This window comes from Symphalangus syndactylus, chromosome 3 (assembly GCF_028878055.3).
Source record: "Symphalangus syndactylus isolate Jambi chromosome 3, NHGRI_mSymSyn1-v2.1_pri, whole genome shotgun sequence".
NCBI classification, from domain to species: domain Eukaryota; kingdom Metazoa; phylum Chordata; class Mammalia; order Primates; family Hylobatidae; genus Symphalangus; species Symphalangus syndactylus.
Window position 1 is genome coordinate 129,960,828 of NC_072425.2, and position 17,849 is coordinate 129,978,676.

The following is a 17,849-nucleotide window of genomic DNA, read 5'->3' on the forward strand; positions in this document are numbered from 1 at the left end:
TTGTTCGTTCCTCCCGGTGGGTTCGTGGTCTCGCTGGCTTCAGGAGTGAAGCTGCAGACCTTCCCGGTGAGTGTTACAGCTCATAAAAGCAATGTGGACCCAGAGTGAGCAGTAGCAAGATTTATTACAAAGATGAAAGAACAAACCTTCCACAATGTGGAAGGGGACCCGAGCAGGCTGCTGCTGCTGGCTGGGGCAGCCTGCTTTTATTCTCTTATCTGGCTCCATCCACGTCCTGCTGATTGGTAGAGCCGAGTGGTCTGTTTTGACAGGGTGCTGATTGGTGCGTTTACAATCCCTGAGCTAGACATAAAGGTTCTCCACGTCCCCATCAGATCAGTTAGATACCCAGTATCCACACAAAGGTTCTCCAAGGCCCCACCAGAGCAGCTAGATACAGAGTGTGGACTGGTGCACTCACAGACCCTGAGCTAGACACAGGGTGCTGATTGGTGTGTTTACAAACCTTGAGCTAGATACAGAGTGCCCATTGGTGTATTTACAATCCTTGAGCTAGACATAAAGGTTCTCCAAGGCCCCACTAGAGCAGCTAGATACAGAGTGTCGACTGGTGCATTCACAGACCCTGAGCTAGACACAGGGTGCTGATTGGTGAGTTTACAATCCCTGAGCTAGACATAAAAGTTCTCCACATCTCCACCAGACCCAGGAGCCCAGCTGGCTTCACCCAGTGGATCCTGCACCGGGGCTGCAGGTGGAGCTGCCTGCCAGTCCCGCGCCGTGCGCTCGCACTCCTCAGCCCTTGGGTGGTCGATGGGACTGGGCGCCGTGGAGCAGGGGGCGGCGCTTGTCGGGGAGGCTTGGGCTGCACAGGAGTCCACAGAGGCGGGGGAAGGCTCAGGTATGGCGGGCTGCAGTCCCGAGGCCTGCCCGGCGGGAAGACAGCTAAGGTCTGGTGAGAAATCGAGCACAGCGCCGGTGGGCTGGCACTGCTGGGGGACCCAGTAACACCCTCCGCAGCCGCTGGCCCGGGTGCTAAGTCCCTCATTGCCCGGGGCCGGCAGGGCCGGCCGGCTGCTCCGAGTGCAGGGCCCGCCAAGCCCACACCCACCCGGAACTCCAGCTGGCCCGCAAGCCCCGCGCGCAGCCCCGGTTCCCGCTCGCGCCACCCCCTCCACACCTCCCTGCAAGCTGAGGGAGCCGGCTCCCGCCTTGGCCAGCCCAGAAAGGGGCCCCCACAGTGCAGCGGTGGGCTGAAGGGCTCCTGAAGTGCCGCCAAAGTGGGAGCCCAGGCAGAGGAGGCCCCGAGAGCAAGCGAGGGCTGTGAGGACTGCCAGCATGCTGTCACCTCTCAGTTTCACACAATAATTGATTTGGGCATTTAAGGGTAGTTTTGTATCTAAATAGGAAACCAGGAAAATCATTCACTATTTGGTGTTCTAGAGATATCACAGTAGATCCTTTTGAAGTCACTGGGAGGTAAATCAATATATTACTGAGTTATATTTTTGCTACCCTGTGCAATATTAAGAGAATAGCTTTCACAAACAAACCCCAGTTAAAGTTATTTAGTCACAATAATAAAAGTATAATTGGACATATTTTAAGAAAACATAAATTATAAATATGTGCAGTTATTTTAACAATTTATGTATTTATTTCTAAATACTAAACTTTTTGTGATGAGTATAAAATTATATATACAATTATATACTCTTAACTTGCTCAACATGAGAGATTTAAAATGAAGAGTTCCACTGTGAGTTTAATTTTCACTTTCATCTTTTTATTTGTTTATAGAGCAGAACAGATAAATCAATACTTTTTAAATTATAAATTGTTAGTAATTGAAAATTATTAAATGTACAAAGGAGGAGAACTTTCAGAATTTAGAAGTAAAAAGGAGGAAAACAATTTAAACCTACAGATGAATTTGGTGGGATTGGTTGTATGTCTGCGGCTGTCTGGAGAATCCAGGTGCTTAAGTGTCTTGGACTAGCTGGACGCTGGAACTTCACAGGGAAACAAAAATGTCTTGAATGACTTGTTGATGTTCTTGAAATGATGCTAATATCTATTCTATAAAACCTGAAGGTATGTAGATATTATTGTCTGTTTCGAGTCACGTGTCTTGGGATTTGGGACTGTTGGTGAGAAGATCGGTTTGATTTAGACCATGATAGGTATTGATCTACATATATTTTTGAAATATTTTGGCTAAAATGCAATTTGATGTGGTAAGTCTTATCCATATCTAACATTTTATCTTAAAACTGTATCTGTAGAAGTTGTTTCTAAAAAAGAACAGAAAAATCGGAGTTGCATTTTGATGTTTAATGCATTGATTTTAAAAAATTATATTCAAAGCAAAATGTTTGAGTTTTCGATGATTTTTTGCTTAAAACATTAGGTGCAAATGTCAGGTAATTCTATGATTAGAATTGTGTCATGATACTTTGTGGGTGAAGACAGTCCAAAACCAAAAATGATGAGACAAGTGAAATCTTTATTAAGGAAGGCCTAACAGCCGTATCAGATAAGTTTGCTTTTTCTTGGAAACTTTGGTAAAAAAAAAAAAATCACCTAGGAAATAATGTCATTAGAAATGCCCCTTAAATGTGCATATGTGTTTAATCTGTTCTACAAAGATATTGTTTTCTTTGTAGCATTGTTTTATTGAACAAATTTTGTTAAATTTTCTATTAAAACAGTCTTATAATGAATTTAATAACAATTTGGAAAAGTTGCAATCTTTATAAGTGTATATGTAAGTGAGATGGATTACTATTAAAATGCAATTTCTAGTATTACAGCTCTTATAGAATTTGTCTAGCAGAGTTTCTGGTTTTTGCGATGAAAGAAATGTCATTTCTTAGTCTTCATTTGGAATTTATAAAAACATATAAAAATCACCACATTTTCCAAAAGTTCATGCCAGACAAATCATTCACTATTTAAAAATGAAGTGCAATTTCTTAATAAAAAAGTATAGATTGAGTCTTGTCCCATATAAATGAGTTTCCTAGATTTGGAAAAAAAAATTAATACATTGGAATCGATAGTTGACCACAGATTTAAATACGATACAAAAGGTTTAAAAATCTAAACTGTCATTGTTTACAAAATATTGGCAAATTAGAGCTACAGCGCTTGGTGTTATTGTGTAATCTTCTGTTTAAAAATAAACAGTGGAAATAATTGTAGAAACCTCTGGGCTTAGAAAGGCTTGTTGGTGGTTCTTCACATCCTACTAAAAAAGCAGGCTGTCTTTGCATATTAATCACTCTGTGAAAGGAAGCTTGCCTTATTTGCATTGTGCATGCACTAAGAAGCCCAATAGTGCGCCTGAGAAAAAAAATGGGGGGATTGTAATTGTTGTTCTCAAAAGGGTTTTTATTCCATTCAAGTGGAAAAGCTGAATACTGGAGAATTAGTGCAGTGTTTTGTGGAAGAAGAGTCCCTTTTGGCCACTGCATTGCATGTGGTGCAGTCCCAGTGTGTAAGGATCCTGAACGTTGGGGTGAAGAGGAAAGTGACTCATCTTTCTATGATGCAATAGTCTATGTTCTTGTCCATCTCTATAATTTTGTAAGCATTTTCTCCTTGTTATGTATCCAAAAAGAGGTAGAATGAAATTCTGAGAATATATGCCATATTGGAAATCTCAGGAGAATTAAACATGAACCAAAAAATCTAAATATAAGTAGCTTGGGTTTGGGGAGTGGGGTGAGATGGGGACACACAACACAAAATTAAGCAAATTGTATTTAAGTGTTATTGCTTTTAGAAAATACGTGATTCGGTTAATGCCTGGAAGATATTTGTCCCCCAAGTTGATTTTAAATGATATTTTTGACATTATCTTAGTAATAATGGCATGTTTTTTTCTTCATTGTATTTTAAGACTCAGTGGTTGAATGTAAACATTGAGAATAAACAGAAGAAATGTTCTTAATATTAGTGAGGCTTTCTTTTAATAAGACTGCATAAGATGAGCTTCTTGTAGTGTTTCTCTTCTATGGTAAAACACTCTTCATAAAAGCTTTTCCTGATCTCCTAGTTCTAGCTGGCAACAGCCACATTAGCCAGTACAGTTTCCAAAACCTCAAAATGTACGTTAATTATTTTGGAGGTCTGTTACTTTGGACTGGTTTAATATACTTTACATATTTTTAGCATCTTTTGAAAAATTCTGCACAGAATATGGCATTTCCAAGTAGATTTGAATTTCACAAGGGGGAAAATATGCCATTGTCTGTGTTCACATATTTTGACAAAATGATTGTGTATAATCATGGAGACAAAGCTTATTGTTTTAAATGATTTTGTTAAATACTGGAAAGTAGTTAACTGAGTTAAAAGGTTTCATACAGGTTTCCTAATAACCACTTGGCTTAGATATATTTAACTGTCTGTGAAACTACTTGTTATTCTCCTCTTTACTATTGTATGGATTTGGTTGGATTTTGACTGTTGAACACAGATCCTCTGATGACACCATTTCGATTTTATTTGAATTGCTTTCTGTAATATTCAGCTACATGGAAATTGTGTTTAATTTGGGTTTATGTACAGTGGTCCATAGACTTTGAGTGTGTGCTTGGGTTGCTGTTCTGAAGAACAGAAGTAGCCAAGAAGTAGTCTGAAAAAGTAGGACCATAAAAAATTAGACTGGTAGAACAACAACAACAACAACATCAACAACAACAAAAAAAAAAACTATAATTTTTGCCATTCAAAAGTACTTATATTGGTTTCATAATAAATTTTTTTCCAAAATATTACTGATGTACTTCTCCAAATGTTTATTATAGACATGTCAAAAGACAAAATTGCAACAAATTCAGTTATAAATCTAATTGTCTTTTATTTGTGATTCATAAATTGGGGCAGCCTCCGTTCAACAAAATAGAATGAGAGCTCCCACTGAGCAATGGCAGAACAGTGGGTTTGGAAAGTGGGAACAAGGAAACAACTATAGAGGAAAAACTGGTTAACATCTGGTTACTTCCAGTGACTTTTTTGCAAGTTAAAGCAGAGGAGACTTCTTTATTGCACTGACTCAGGTTGACTGGAATCTCCTGTTTTCAGGAAAACCCAAACTGTTTTGGGATCTATCTGCTTTAAAGTTTCAGTTTGATTACATGGCATTTAGCCTGAGTGACTCCATTTTGGTTTGGTCTGGTCTCTTGGGGTTGGGTGCAGAAGCTCAGTCTAAAACAATGGGGTCCCATAATTTTTGTTTAACAGACATAATTTTTAGGATTTATACTTCATTTAAATTTGAACTTTTTTATAAAAATCTGAAATGCATTACACATTTTTAGAATTGTGTAGACTTCATAAGTATGCAAAACAAAAACAGCTGGTATCAAACACCACGTGATCACCTCTAAATTCAGAAAACACACTTGACAAAATGTGACACCCCTTCAGCATGAAAACACTCATTAAACAAGGAATAGAAAGTACTTCCTTGACCTGATAAAGGGCATCTATGAAAAATCCAGAGCTAACATATACAAATGGCCCATAAGGACAAATGGCCAAAAGATGCTCAACATCATTAGTCATCAGGGGAAATGTAAATCAAAGCCACAATGAGATACCACTTCACACCCGCCAGGATGGCTAGAATCAAAAAGACAGAAAACAAGTGTTAATAATGTTGTGGAAAAGTTGGAACCCTCAAACACTGCTGATGGGAATGGAAATGGTGCAGCGTCTTTGGAAAACAAGTCTGGCAGTTCCTAAACAGAGTTACCATGTGAACCAGCAGCTCTGCTCTTCCAAGAGAAGTAAAAACATATGTCCGTATAAACATGTACGCTAATGTTCATGGAACATTATTAATAAGGGTCAAAAAATGGAAAAAAACTAAATTTCCATCAATTGATGAATGGACCAAAAATGTGGTATATTTATACAATAAAATATTGGGAAAGAAAAAGGAATGCAGTACTGATACATACTACAACATGGCTGAGCCTTGATTCGGCATTTTAGTAATGTGAGATCCTTAATTGTGCTAGCTGTTTGTTTGTTTGTAACCATGAAGGTTTATTTTTCAATAGTTTTGAGGGTACAGGTGGTTTTTTGTTTCATGGATAAGTTCTTTAGTGGTGATTTCTGAGATTTTGGTGCACCTGTCACTGGAGCAGTGTACATTATACCCAATATGTAGTCTTTTATCTCTGTGAAGGTTTATTTTAATCCTAGCACTTATTAATATTTATCCTTAATTCTTACTAACTTTTAGATTATGGGTATTATATCTTCATGAGAATAGCTAAAATAATTTTATTTGGATATTCCTCAAAGAACTATTGAATGTGAGCATGCTAAGATTACCCCTGGCAAAATGGAAAATGCCTAGCACCTGGAAGCATCTGTTTCTGTCTGTCTTCCAGGAGACAGGAAACATTTATGTCTTCCATTTATGTGTTTTGACTGGGGAAAATTTTCCCTTTTATTCTGGGGGGCTGTTACTCAGGATAAGAGAATGTAGAGGAGAATCACCCCTTTCACATATCTAATAGCTTTACCATATTACTACAGTACTATCTTATGTTGTATGCATTGATTGTCAATCCCTTCCCCTCATCTCCACCATTTTGATAGCTTAAGGCTTATCATTCATTCTGTGATCATAGAAAAAAAAACGAAATGATGTTTCCCAGTATTTTGTAATCTTTCCTTCATGAATTGCAGAAGAAAAGAGTTTGGGTTTTGTCCCATTCATTATAAAGCGGTACACAATACATACGGTTGCATTTTAAAGCAAGGCTAAGATGGATTTAAGATGTATTTCTTGTCATGTGAAACGTCCTCCTCAGTGGTCTTAAATAAAATATTAATTAGATAATTCTGCAGTGATTAATATGAAAATAGTTACATAATTCTTAGATGGCATGTATTGTGTTGGGCTAACACCACATTGCTTTTCTAGAATACTGGTAAAGAATATCTTATGGGACTGCCCTTTCACTAAAAGCACAAATCTTTACTAGTGGTCTTGAGCTAACTGCAACTGCTGTAGATCGCTTGCAAATTTTCCACGAGGATGCTTTGGTGTATTTGGTGCAACTATTCCCACAATCACTTAGAGTAGGCATGCAGAGGGAGCTAACCCATAGGAAATTAAGGAATTCGAAGAATCTTTGAAAGTTCATCTTATTTAACTTCTTTAAACAAAATTTGCAGACATCTCAGATAAGAATTTGTCTTTAAAAATAAGACATCTTAGACATAGAGATGGAGGTTAAAGTTCAAAGGTTTTTTTTTTTTTTTTTTTTTGAGACGGAGTCTCGCTCTGTCACCCAGGCTGGAGTACAGTGGCGCAATCTCGGCTCACTGCAAGCTCCGCCTCCCGGGTTCACGCCATTCTCCTGCCTCAGCCTCTCCTAGTAGCTGGGACTACAGGCGCCCGCCACCGCGCCCGGCTAATTTTTTTGTATTTTTAGCAGAGACGGGGTTTCACCGTGGTCTCGATTTCCTGACCTCGTGATCCGCCCGCCTCGGCCTCCCAAAGTGCTGGGATTACAAGCGTGAGCCACCACGCCCGGCCAAAGTTCAAAGGTTTTTTGCATTCAAATAAAATTAGTTGTTGCCTTTCACTAGGTGGCTCTCTTTTTTTTTTTTAGAATGAGTTCAATATTTATTCAAGTAAACAATCAAGTTTTGATGTGCCTGTTCAGACAGACATCTTATTTTATGATACAGGTGGCAACAAGCCCATAATGTGATTTTTCTCCCCCAAGAAGTTTGCAACTTACTTTGGCAATGGGGATGCATTTCCCTGTAAGATGTTACATGTGGTGGTTTTGTCTGGATTAAGCAAAATGCAAATCTTCATATCCTCTACAGTGCCTAGCAAAGGGTCTTGCACATAGGTGCAAGTTGTCAAGAGTTGGCTCAGTTTCACTCTGAGCCTCTTGTAGGTAGCCTTTATTCATTCTTGCATTCTACATGTATTTATGCCTTTGACTGAGAGGTAAGATCTAAAAGAGGAATAGATATATCTGAATTCATTTGTGAAAAGGGTGCCAGCTGGGAATATATGCAAAGGTTTGGTGGCAGTGAGTAAACAAGAACTGGGGATGGCCTTGCTCATCAGATAGGGAAGTAAGGAGGTCATTGGAAGCAGTAGATTCTGGGAATGACTTGATGGGAGCATGTTTTGGGAAGCTGGATTTGTTGCTCTTCTTTTGGAAGCTGGGAGAGATTACAGTCTGGAAAACCAGTAGTCAGGGGCTAGGAGGAGCTACTGTAGAGGCTGTGTGAGGTGATGGGAGGTGGAATTGGATTTCTGACTGTGAGATGTAAAGGAAGGCATTATGCAGGAAATACTACAGAGGGAAGATTGATGAACTTAGTGACTGATTTGGATATGCAAGAAAGGAAAGAATGGAGATTATTTAGATTTCAGGTGAGGCATGTGGTAAGAGTAAATGTCACTAGCAACAGAATTGGGGAAGGGGAAAATAGGGACTTTTAATTTTTTTAAAAAAGGTAATAGTTTGGCTTGGGCAGGGTGACTCTGAGATTAAAGTGGACTGTCTAGGAAGAAAAGCCAGGTACACCGCTGGAAATAGAAGTCTACAGTTTTTAGGAGATACCATGTTAGAGACATAAATCTGTAGTTATTTAAGTAGTAGATGGTTCTCGAAGGATAAGTCCATTTAGAGAGAGAAGCTGAGAAGACCAGGAACAGAACTTAGCCAAGCACTTACATTCTGAAGATGGGCAGTTTTTATATGTAATAGTTATTAAAAAGCGGTAGCAAGTCATTTAAGCAAGTTACTGTTTTGTATATTTTCAAGAAGAATTAAAACCACAGAGCTGCCCTTTTTATCTGGTGGTACTGCTTTGAATTCTTATTCTCTTTTTAATTCACTCTGTCTCTGTTTTAATGAAGAAGTTTGTTTGCAGTCCATACCAATTTCTTGTTGGGGTTTTTATCTTTTAGTGCTTTTTAATAACATAGCTGATACATGAAAGATTGTGTAGCTCTCATTGATTTCAAATCTTTAGGCATTAATGAAATTATGTTCCAGGATACCAGGAGAATTGTAAATAAATCCATAAACAGCTACAGAAATGATTTTGAGAAATCATGAAGATGAACAAAAATTCAGATTTTTTTTTTTCAAGTGGAAAGAGGGTGAATTCTTCTCCCAGGAAGATGGGGGAACTTAATGCCCATCCTAGAAAAGTTTTAAGAACCAACAATTAAGCAGATGATATGGGAGCCCAGAGAAGAAAGCCGGCATCTAATGTGGGTTCAGTAAGGACAGGTTGTATCAGAACTCACTTCTGTCTTTGGCAAGATTTCCAGACTGAAAATTGAGTTTATATTGGTTTATCATGATAGCCAAATGGAGAAATACAAGCTCGGTGCAAATAATTGGTCAAATGACCATGCTCCTCATCAACTTGGAATGTGTTGGCTCTGCATTTGCAGGATTTCCTTATTTATTTACTTATTTAATATTTAAGGTGCTAACTATGATGTTTTGATATACATGTACATAACAAAGTGATTACTATAGTCAAGCAAACTAACATATTCGTCATCTCACATAGTCACCTTTATGTATGTATAGTATGTATGTATGTATTTATTGTGAATAGAGTTCTTAAAGTCTACTGTCTTAGCATATTTTCATCGTACAATACAACGTTATTACCTGGTCATCATTTAGGTCTCTAGACTTATTCATCCTCCACAATTGCAACTTTGTACCCTTTGACCTACATCTTCCCATTAGCTCCTCTCCTGACCCCTGCCCTGGTAACCACCATTCTACTCTGTTTCTATGTATTTAGTTTTGTTTGTTTTAGAATCCACATATAAATGAGATCATGCAGTATTTTCCTCGTGCGTCTGGCTTATTTCACTTAGTATAATGTCCTCTTTGTTTATATATATATATATAATATATATATTGTTTATATATATATAATATATATTATATATATGAACTCATATATATATATGAACTCATATTTATATGAACTCATATATATATGAACTCATATTTATATGAACTCATATATATATGAACTCATATTTATATGAACTCATATATATATGAACTCATATATATATATATGAGTTTTAAAATTCATCTGTCAATGGATACTTAAGTTTATTCTATAACTTGGCTATTGTGAATAATGCTTCAGTGAACATAGGAGTGCAGATATCTTCATGAGGTGGTGATTTCATTTCCTTTGGGTACATATCCAGAAGAGGGATATTTTCTGGGTCATATAGTAGTTCTATTTTTAATTTCTCTAGGAACCCCCATACTGTTTTCTACTGTGGCTGCAGCAGTCTTGCATGCCCACCAACAGTGTACAAGGGTTCCCATTTCTCTACATGGTTACCCACACTTGTTATCTCGTCTTTTTGACAAAAGCCATCCTAACGGTGTGAGATGCTTTCTCATTGTGATTTTGATTTGTATTTTTCTAATGATTAGCACTGTTGAGCACCTTTTTGTATACATTATCTGTTGGTTATTTTTATGTGTTTTTAGGAAAAATGTTCAGATCCTTTGCCCATTTTTAAATTGGTTTATTCATTTTTTTTGCTGTTCAGTTTGTGTGTTCCTTATATATTTTGAATATTAACCCCTTTTCTGATATATGGTTTACAAATATTTTCTCCCAACCCATAGACTTCCTTTTCTATTTTTGATTGTTTCCTTTGCTGTGCAGAAACATTTTAGTTCGATGTAGTCTCACTTGTTTATTTTTGCTTTTGTTGCCTGCGCTATCCCCCCGGCCCTTTTTTTTTTTTTTTAATCATTGCCAATACCAGTGTCAAGGAGCTTTTCCCCTATATTTCCTTCTAAGAGTTTTATAGCTTCAGGTCTTTAATTCATTTTGAGTTGATTTTTGTGTATGGTGTAAGATAAGTATCCAATTTCATTCTTTTCCATGTGGATATTTATTGAAGAGACTGTCTTTTCCCTATTATGACTTCTTGGTGCCCTTGTTGAAAATTAGGGCATATAATGCCACATAATGCATATAATGCCACATATCCTTGGGTTTATTTCTGGGTTCTCTGTCCTATTCCATTGGTCTATGTATCTTGTTTTTTTTTTTTTTTTTTTTTTGCCAGTACCATACTGTTTTGATTGTTATCACTTTGTAGTAGATTTTGAAATCAGATAGGGTGATGCCTTCAACTTTGTTCTTATTGCTCAGGATTGCATTGGCTATTCAGAGTCTTTTGTCTTCCATATGAAATTTAAGATTTTTTTCCTATTTCTGTGGAAAATGTCATTGTAGTTTTCATAGTGATTGCATTGAATCTGTAGCTGCATTGAGTCGGTAGCTCCCTTTTGTTAGTATGGACATCTTAACAATATATTAATTCTTTCAGTCCATGAACATGGGACATCCTTCCATTTATTTGTGCCTTCTTCAATTTCTTTCATCAATGTTGTGTAGTTTTCTGTATACAGATTTTTTACCTCTTTAGTTAAGTTTATTCCTAAGTATTTTATATTTTTGATGCTATTTTAATGAGATTGTTTTTAGATTTCTTTTTCAGATAGTTTGTTTTTAGTGTATAGAAATATTACTGATTTTTGTATGTTGATTTTGTATCCTGCAGTTTCACTGAATTTATTTATTCTAACAGCTTTTTGGTGGAATCTTTAGTGTTTTTTAATATAAAAGATTATATTATCTGCAAATAATAACAGTTCAACTTCTTCCTTTCAGATTTGGATGTCTTTTATTTTATTTTACTTTTTCTTGTCTAATTGCTCTGGCTAGGACTTTCAGTACTATTTTAAACAGAAGTGGTAAGAATAGGCATCCATATCTTGTTCCTGATCTTAGAGGAAAAGTTTTCAACTTTTTAAGGTTAAGTATGGTGTTAGTTGTGGGCTGACATATATGACCTTTATTATGTTGAGATACAGTCCTTCTATACCTAATTTGTTGAGAGTTTTTAATCACAAAAGAATGTTGAATTTTGTCAAATGCTTTTTCTTCACTTATTGAGATGATTGTATGGTTTTTGTCCTTCATTCTTTGAATATAGTATATCACATTTATTGACTTGCATCTGTTGAACCATGATTGTTTTCCAGGAATATATCCCCTTGATTATGGTGAGTTATCCTTTTAATGTGCTGTTGAATTAGGTTTCCTAGTATTTTTTTGAGGATTTTTGCATCTATATTATTTAGGGATATTGGCCTGTAATTTTCTTTTCTTGTAGTGTCCTTGTCTGGCTTTGATATCAGGGTAATGCTGACTTAGTAAGATGAGTTTGGAAGTGTTCTTTCCTCTTTAACTTTTTGGAAGAGTTTGAGAAGGATTGGTATTAATGCTTATTTAAATGTTTGGTAGAATTCACCATTGAAACCATCAGGCCCTGGGCTTTTCTTTGATAGGAGATCTTTAATTACTAATTTAATATCTTTACTTGTTTCCTGTCTGTTTACATTTTCTGTTTCTTCATAATTTATTATTCGTAGGTTATATATTTCTAGGAATTTACTTCTAGGTCATCCAATTTGTTGGCATATAATCTTCACAGTAGTCTCTTGTGATCCTTTGTACTTTCATGGTATCAGTTATGTCTCCGCTTTTATTTCTGATTTTATGTATTTCATTCTTCTCTCTCTTTTTTTAGTTAGCCTAGCAAAACTTTTGTCAATTTTTATCTTTCAAAAAAAACTAACTTAGTTTGTTGATTTTTAAATGTTTTTCTAGCTTACATTTTATTTATTTCTGCCCAGATCTTTGTTATGTCTTTTTTTAATTAACTTAATGTGCTTAGTTTTTTTCTTAATTTTAAGTTCTTTGAGGTATAACATTAGGTTGTTTACTTCAAACCATTATTCTTTTCCAATGTAGGCATTTATTGTTATAAGTTTTCCTTATAGAACTGCTTTTGCTGCATCCTGTAAGTTTTGGTAAGTTGTGTTTTCATTCTTGTTTGTCTCAAGATATTTTTTGATTTCTCTTTTGATTCTCCTTTGACCCACTGGTTGTTCAAAAGCATGTTGGTTAATTTCCATATTTTTATGAATTTTTCAAAATTCCTCCTGTTTTTGATTTCTGGTTTCATGCCATCATGGTTAGAAAAGATACTTGATATGATTTCAGTCTCCATAAATTTGTCAAAATTTGGTTCGTGGCCTAACATATGATCTGTCCTGGAGATTGTTCCATGTGTGCTTGAGAAGATTGTGTGTTCTGCTGCTGTTGAATGGAATGTTCTATGTATGTGTGTGAGTTGGTCTCATGTGTAGTTCAACTCCACTTTTTCCGTAATGATTTTCTGTCCGGACAATCTAGCCATTGTTGAAAGTGGGATATTGAGGTCTCTTATTATTATTGTATTGCCTTCTATATTTCCCTTTAGATCTATTAATATTTGTTTTATATATTTAGGTGCTCTGATGATGGGTGCATATATATTTACAGTTGTTATATTCTCTGAATTAATCGACTTCTTTGTCATTATGTAATGACCTTTTTTGTCTCTTATTACAGTTTTTGACTTAACTATTTTGTCTGATGTTAATATAGCTACCCCTGCTCTCTTTTAGTTTTCATTTTCATGAGATCTTTTTCTACCCCTTCAGTTTTATTCTATGTGTGTCCTTAAAGTTTCTGAAGTGAGTCTCTTGTAGGTAGCATATAGTCAAGTCTTCTTTTTTAAATTAATTCAACCACTTTATATCTTTTGACCTTTTGGAGACTGTAATGTATTTGCATTCAAGGTAATTATTAATAGGTAGGGAATTACTACGCCATTTTATTTGTTTTGTGAAGGCTTTGTTCCTTTCTATTTCTCTTGCTTTCTTCCTTTGTAATTTGATATTTTTTTCTAGTGGCATATGTCTTGATTTTTTTCTCTTTATCTTTTGCATATTTACTATAGGTTTTTGCTTTGTAGTTACCATGAGGCGTACATAGAGCATGTTATAATTATGATAGTTCATTTTAAGCTGATGAAACAAACTTAACTTTGATTGCACACAGAAGCTCTACACTTTTATGCCCCGCGTCCCAGCCTTATTTTTTTTGCCTACGTTTTTATGTCACAGTTTACATCTCTTTATATTGTGTATCCTTTAACAAATTAATATAGCTATGGTTATTTTTAATAGTTTTGCCATTTAACCTTTATATTATAGATACCAGTGATTTACACAACACCATTACAATATTAGAATATTCTGAATTTGACTATTTACCATTACCATTGAGTTTTTACTTTTATATATATTTATTTTGTTAATTTGCTTTTTTTGTTTCAACTTAAAGAACACCCTTTGGCATTTTTTTTGTAGGGCAAGTCTAGTGGTGATGAGCAGTCTCAGTTTTTATTTGTCTTGGAATATCTTTATTTGTCATTCATTTCTGTAATACAGCTTTGCTGAGGATAGTGTTCTTGATTGGCACTTTTGTTTTGTTTTGTTTTACATCTAGCACTTTGAATATATTAACCCATTCCCTTCTGGTTTTAATGTTTATGGTGAGAAGTCCACTGATACCTTTATGAGGGTTTTCTTGTATGTGATGAGTTTCTTTTCTTTTGCTGCTTTCAACATTCTTTCTTTGTTTTTGACTTTCAACAGTATTTTTTTTTTTTTTGAGATGGATTCTCACTCTGTGCCAGGCTGAAGTGCAGTGGCACAGTCTCAGCTCACTGCAACCTTTGTCTCTTAGGTTCAAGCGATTCTCATCCCTCAGCCACCCAAGTAGCTGGGATTACAGGTGTGCACCACCACAGCTGGCTAATTATTATATTTTTAGTAGAAACGGGATTTTCTCATGTTGGCCAGGCTGGTCTCTAATTCCTGGCCTCAAGTGATATACCCACCTTGGCTTCCCAAAGTGTTGAGATTACAGACATGAACCACTACACCTGGCTGACTTTTGACAATTTGATTATAATGTGACTCGGAATGTTCTTCTTTGGATTGATCTTGATTGGGATCCTTTGAGCTTCATTAATCTAGATGTGTGTACATCTCTTATCAGATTTGTGGAGTTTTCAGATGATTTCTTTAAGTAAGCTTTCTGGTCCCTTCTAGCTCTGTTTGCCTTCTGGAATTCCCATAACTTGTATATTTGTATGTTTGATGGTGTCCCATCGGCCCCTTATCCTTTCTTTGCTCTTTTTCATTATTTTTCCTTTTTTCCCTATAATTGGCTAATTTCAGATGACCTATCTATATTTGAGTTTGTACATTCTTTCTTCTGCATGATTGAGTCTGTTGTTGAAGCACTCTTGAGTTTTTCAGGTCTGTTGTATTCTTCAGCTCCAGGATATCTGCTTGGTTCTTTTTTATTTTATGTTTCTATTTATTTATTACATTTCTTATTTTTTTCATGCATTGTCTTCCTAAACTCATTTAGTTGTCTAATTGTATTGTTTTGCATCTCATTGAGCTTCATCAATATGATTATTTTGAATTCTCTTTCAAGCAGTTATTAGATCTCCATTTCTTTGGAGTTGATTGTTGGAGCTTTATTAGTTTCCTTTGGTGGTGTCATAATTGCCTGATTCTTTGTTATCCCTGTAGTCTTGTGTTGGTGTCTGCATTTGAAGGAGCAAACATATCTTCTAGCCTTTTTTTGAAAGAGTTTTTTAAATTATATGTTATATATTAGACAAAATTATTTAAAGCCAGTAAATTTTTATTCAAGGAATTTCACATGTGATTCCTTCTACTGTTCATCAAGTTTACTTTAATTCCTCTAAAGATGGAGTCAAGATTTATCTTTAAGGTAACCCTTTTAAAAAGAACTGAGGCTTAATCCACAATTGTCCTGTCAGCCCTGTCACAATTATTTTATTTTGCCTTCTTTTCTTCCAGTTTTAATGGGGTTGGAGCTGGGTCATGTGGCTGCTACTCCTTCTGCAGTGGGGCCTGTGGGTGGCCAGCCTGTTACCAGGTGGTGTAGTGGGCATGGATCCTGCTGTTTGGTCTCTTGGTGGACTGGACTGTCACCAGGACTTTGGTCTACAAGGCTAGTTCTGGGATGAAGGTCTGCTTTAGGGTCGGTAGAGGGCAGGCTTGATTACTAGGTTCATAGACAGTTGTGTTTTTCTCTGGGTTCCTGGGACATCTTCCCACTGGGTCACTGGTTGGGTCCCTGGGCAAGCATTACTGCCCTGGTCTATGGTTGGAGAAGGCTGAAACTGAGTTGCAGGGTCGCTTTAGGGCCCACAGCTGGGACTAAGGTCAGCAGTGCTACCTGGAAGACTCAGGAAGGCATGTCTCCATCTTGTCTCAGTGCTGCTGGCATGACTTACCTCTGACCACCGTTGAGAGGGACTGTAGCCAGTCTGAGAGCCATTTCAGGGCTTTTTGTGGGACTGAGGTCAGCAACCCTGCTCTGGGGACTTAGAGAGATATATTTCTCTCTGGTACCCTAGTAGATCAGCTGGACTGATCTCTGACGACTGCTGAGAGGGACCGAAGCCAAGTCTCTTGGCCTTTTCTGATCCACAGGTAGAGCTGAGGTCTGTAGGTTTATCATCCATGGCGCGAGTCGGTGTGATTTTTTTCTGGGTCCCAGGGTGAATGGTTCTGATAGAAAGACAATGATCAAACAGAGCTGTAGCTGAGTCCACAGGAGTATGGAAGCCATTTTTGGGTCTGGAGCTAGGGCCATGGTAGGAGACTCTGTCACCTGGGTGCAGTGCTGTCCTATCAAAAAGGTTCTCCTAGGCCTTGTGCTTCAATATTTTCTCCACTCCATTTTATGTAAATTAATACTATTACCTGATTTGTCAATTTATCACAATCTCTTACTTGGCTCTTTAAGCTTCGCTAAAGGCACTTTTGCTGTAGAGGGCTCTGAAATTATTGTTACTGTTGGGAGCTACATGCATCTGTTCCACCATCTTGCTGGTGTTCTCTTGTGTTTTCTGCACCTGTTCTGCCATCTTGCTGGTGTTCTCTTCTGTCTTCTTACTCAACTTTTACATTAGTATTTTAGGTAGAATGCCATTATAGGTGGCATGGATTGGAACTGAGAATTAATATGATGGGTAATAGTATCAGGATTCAGTATCTCAATAAGTTCGATTAATGAGCTAAACATGATGAAATTTAATAGGAATAAAAGCAAAATTCACACTTAGGTCCTCAGTCTGCTACCCCAGGACACATCAAATGATCAATTAAATAAACAAACTAGACTTTAGAGGCAGCACTTTGAAAAAGCCTCAGTAACTTCACTCAGGTTCAACAATGTGACGTGGTTTATAGGCTATTATAGTTCATCTGACTTTCACAATAAGTAGATGTTAATGGCTATGAACTGGTTACATCCACTAAGTGATTTTTTGCTGTTAAATTTTCACTAGTACATGACCTGAAAAGAAAAAAAAAAAAGATTGGAGCTGGCAGGTATTTTAGAGATTATTGAGTTTACCCAACTACTTTACAAATGAAGAAGTGAAGTGAAGAAGAAAGAGAGCAGAGCTTACTTGACCAGGTTCACACAAATAGCTGCTCATTGTTCTGGGACAGCCTCTGGGACTCCTGAATTTTAAATTTTACTCTCAACATTAGTGATTTTGTATTTTTCATTTATTGAAGGAAGTGTTTTTGATAATAATTTTAGACATTTTGTACTATCATCAGTTACTAATTGTGCATAATGAAACATTTTATGATTGGCAATATGGTCTGTAAAAGTTGATACAGTAATTTAAGTTTCCATTTATTTTAATGACAAGTAATGTAACAGTTTACATCTGTTTCCTGCCTCATTTATAAAAATTTTAAAGGAGAAATAGTCATTTTTATTAACTTTATTAAGTCTTTCAGGCATTAAATATATTTTTATATTATTTTTAGTGTTGAAGCATCTTTTATTGGAAATTC

The 17,849-nt window shown here is 36.5% G+C and overlaps 1 protein-coding gene and 1 pseudogene across 27 annotated transcripts in view; both read left to right on the forward strand.

The window, feature by feature from the left end:
- NCAM1 (neural cell adhesion molecule 1) overlaps positions 1 to 17,849 on the forward strand; it is a 332,203-nt gene that overhangs the window by 21,353 nt on the left and 293,001 nt on the right. The window lies entirely within an intron of this gene.
- LOC129479950 (uncharacterized) lies at positions 2,764 to 2,831 on the forward strand (annotated as a pseudogene).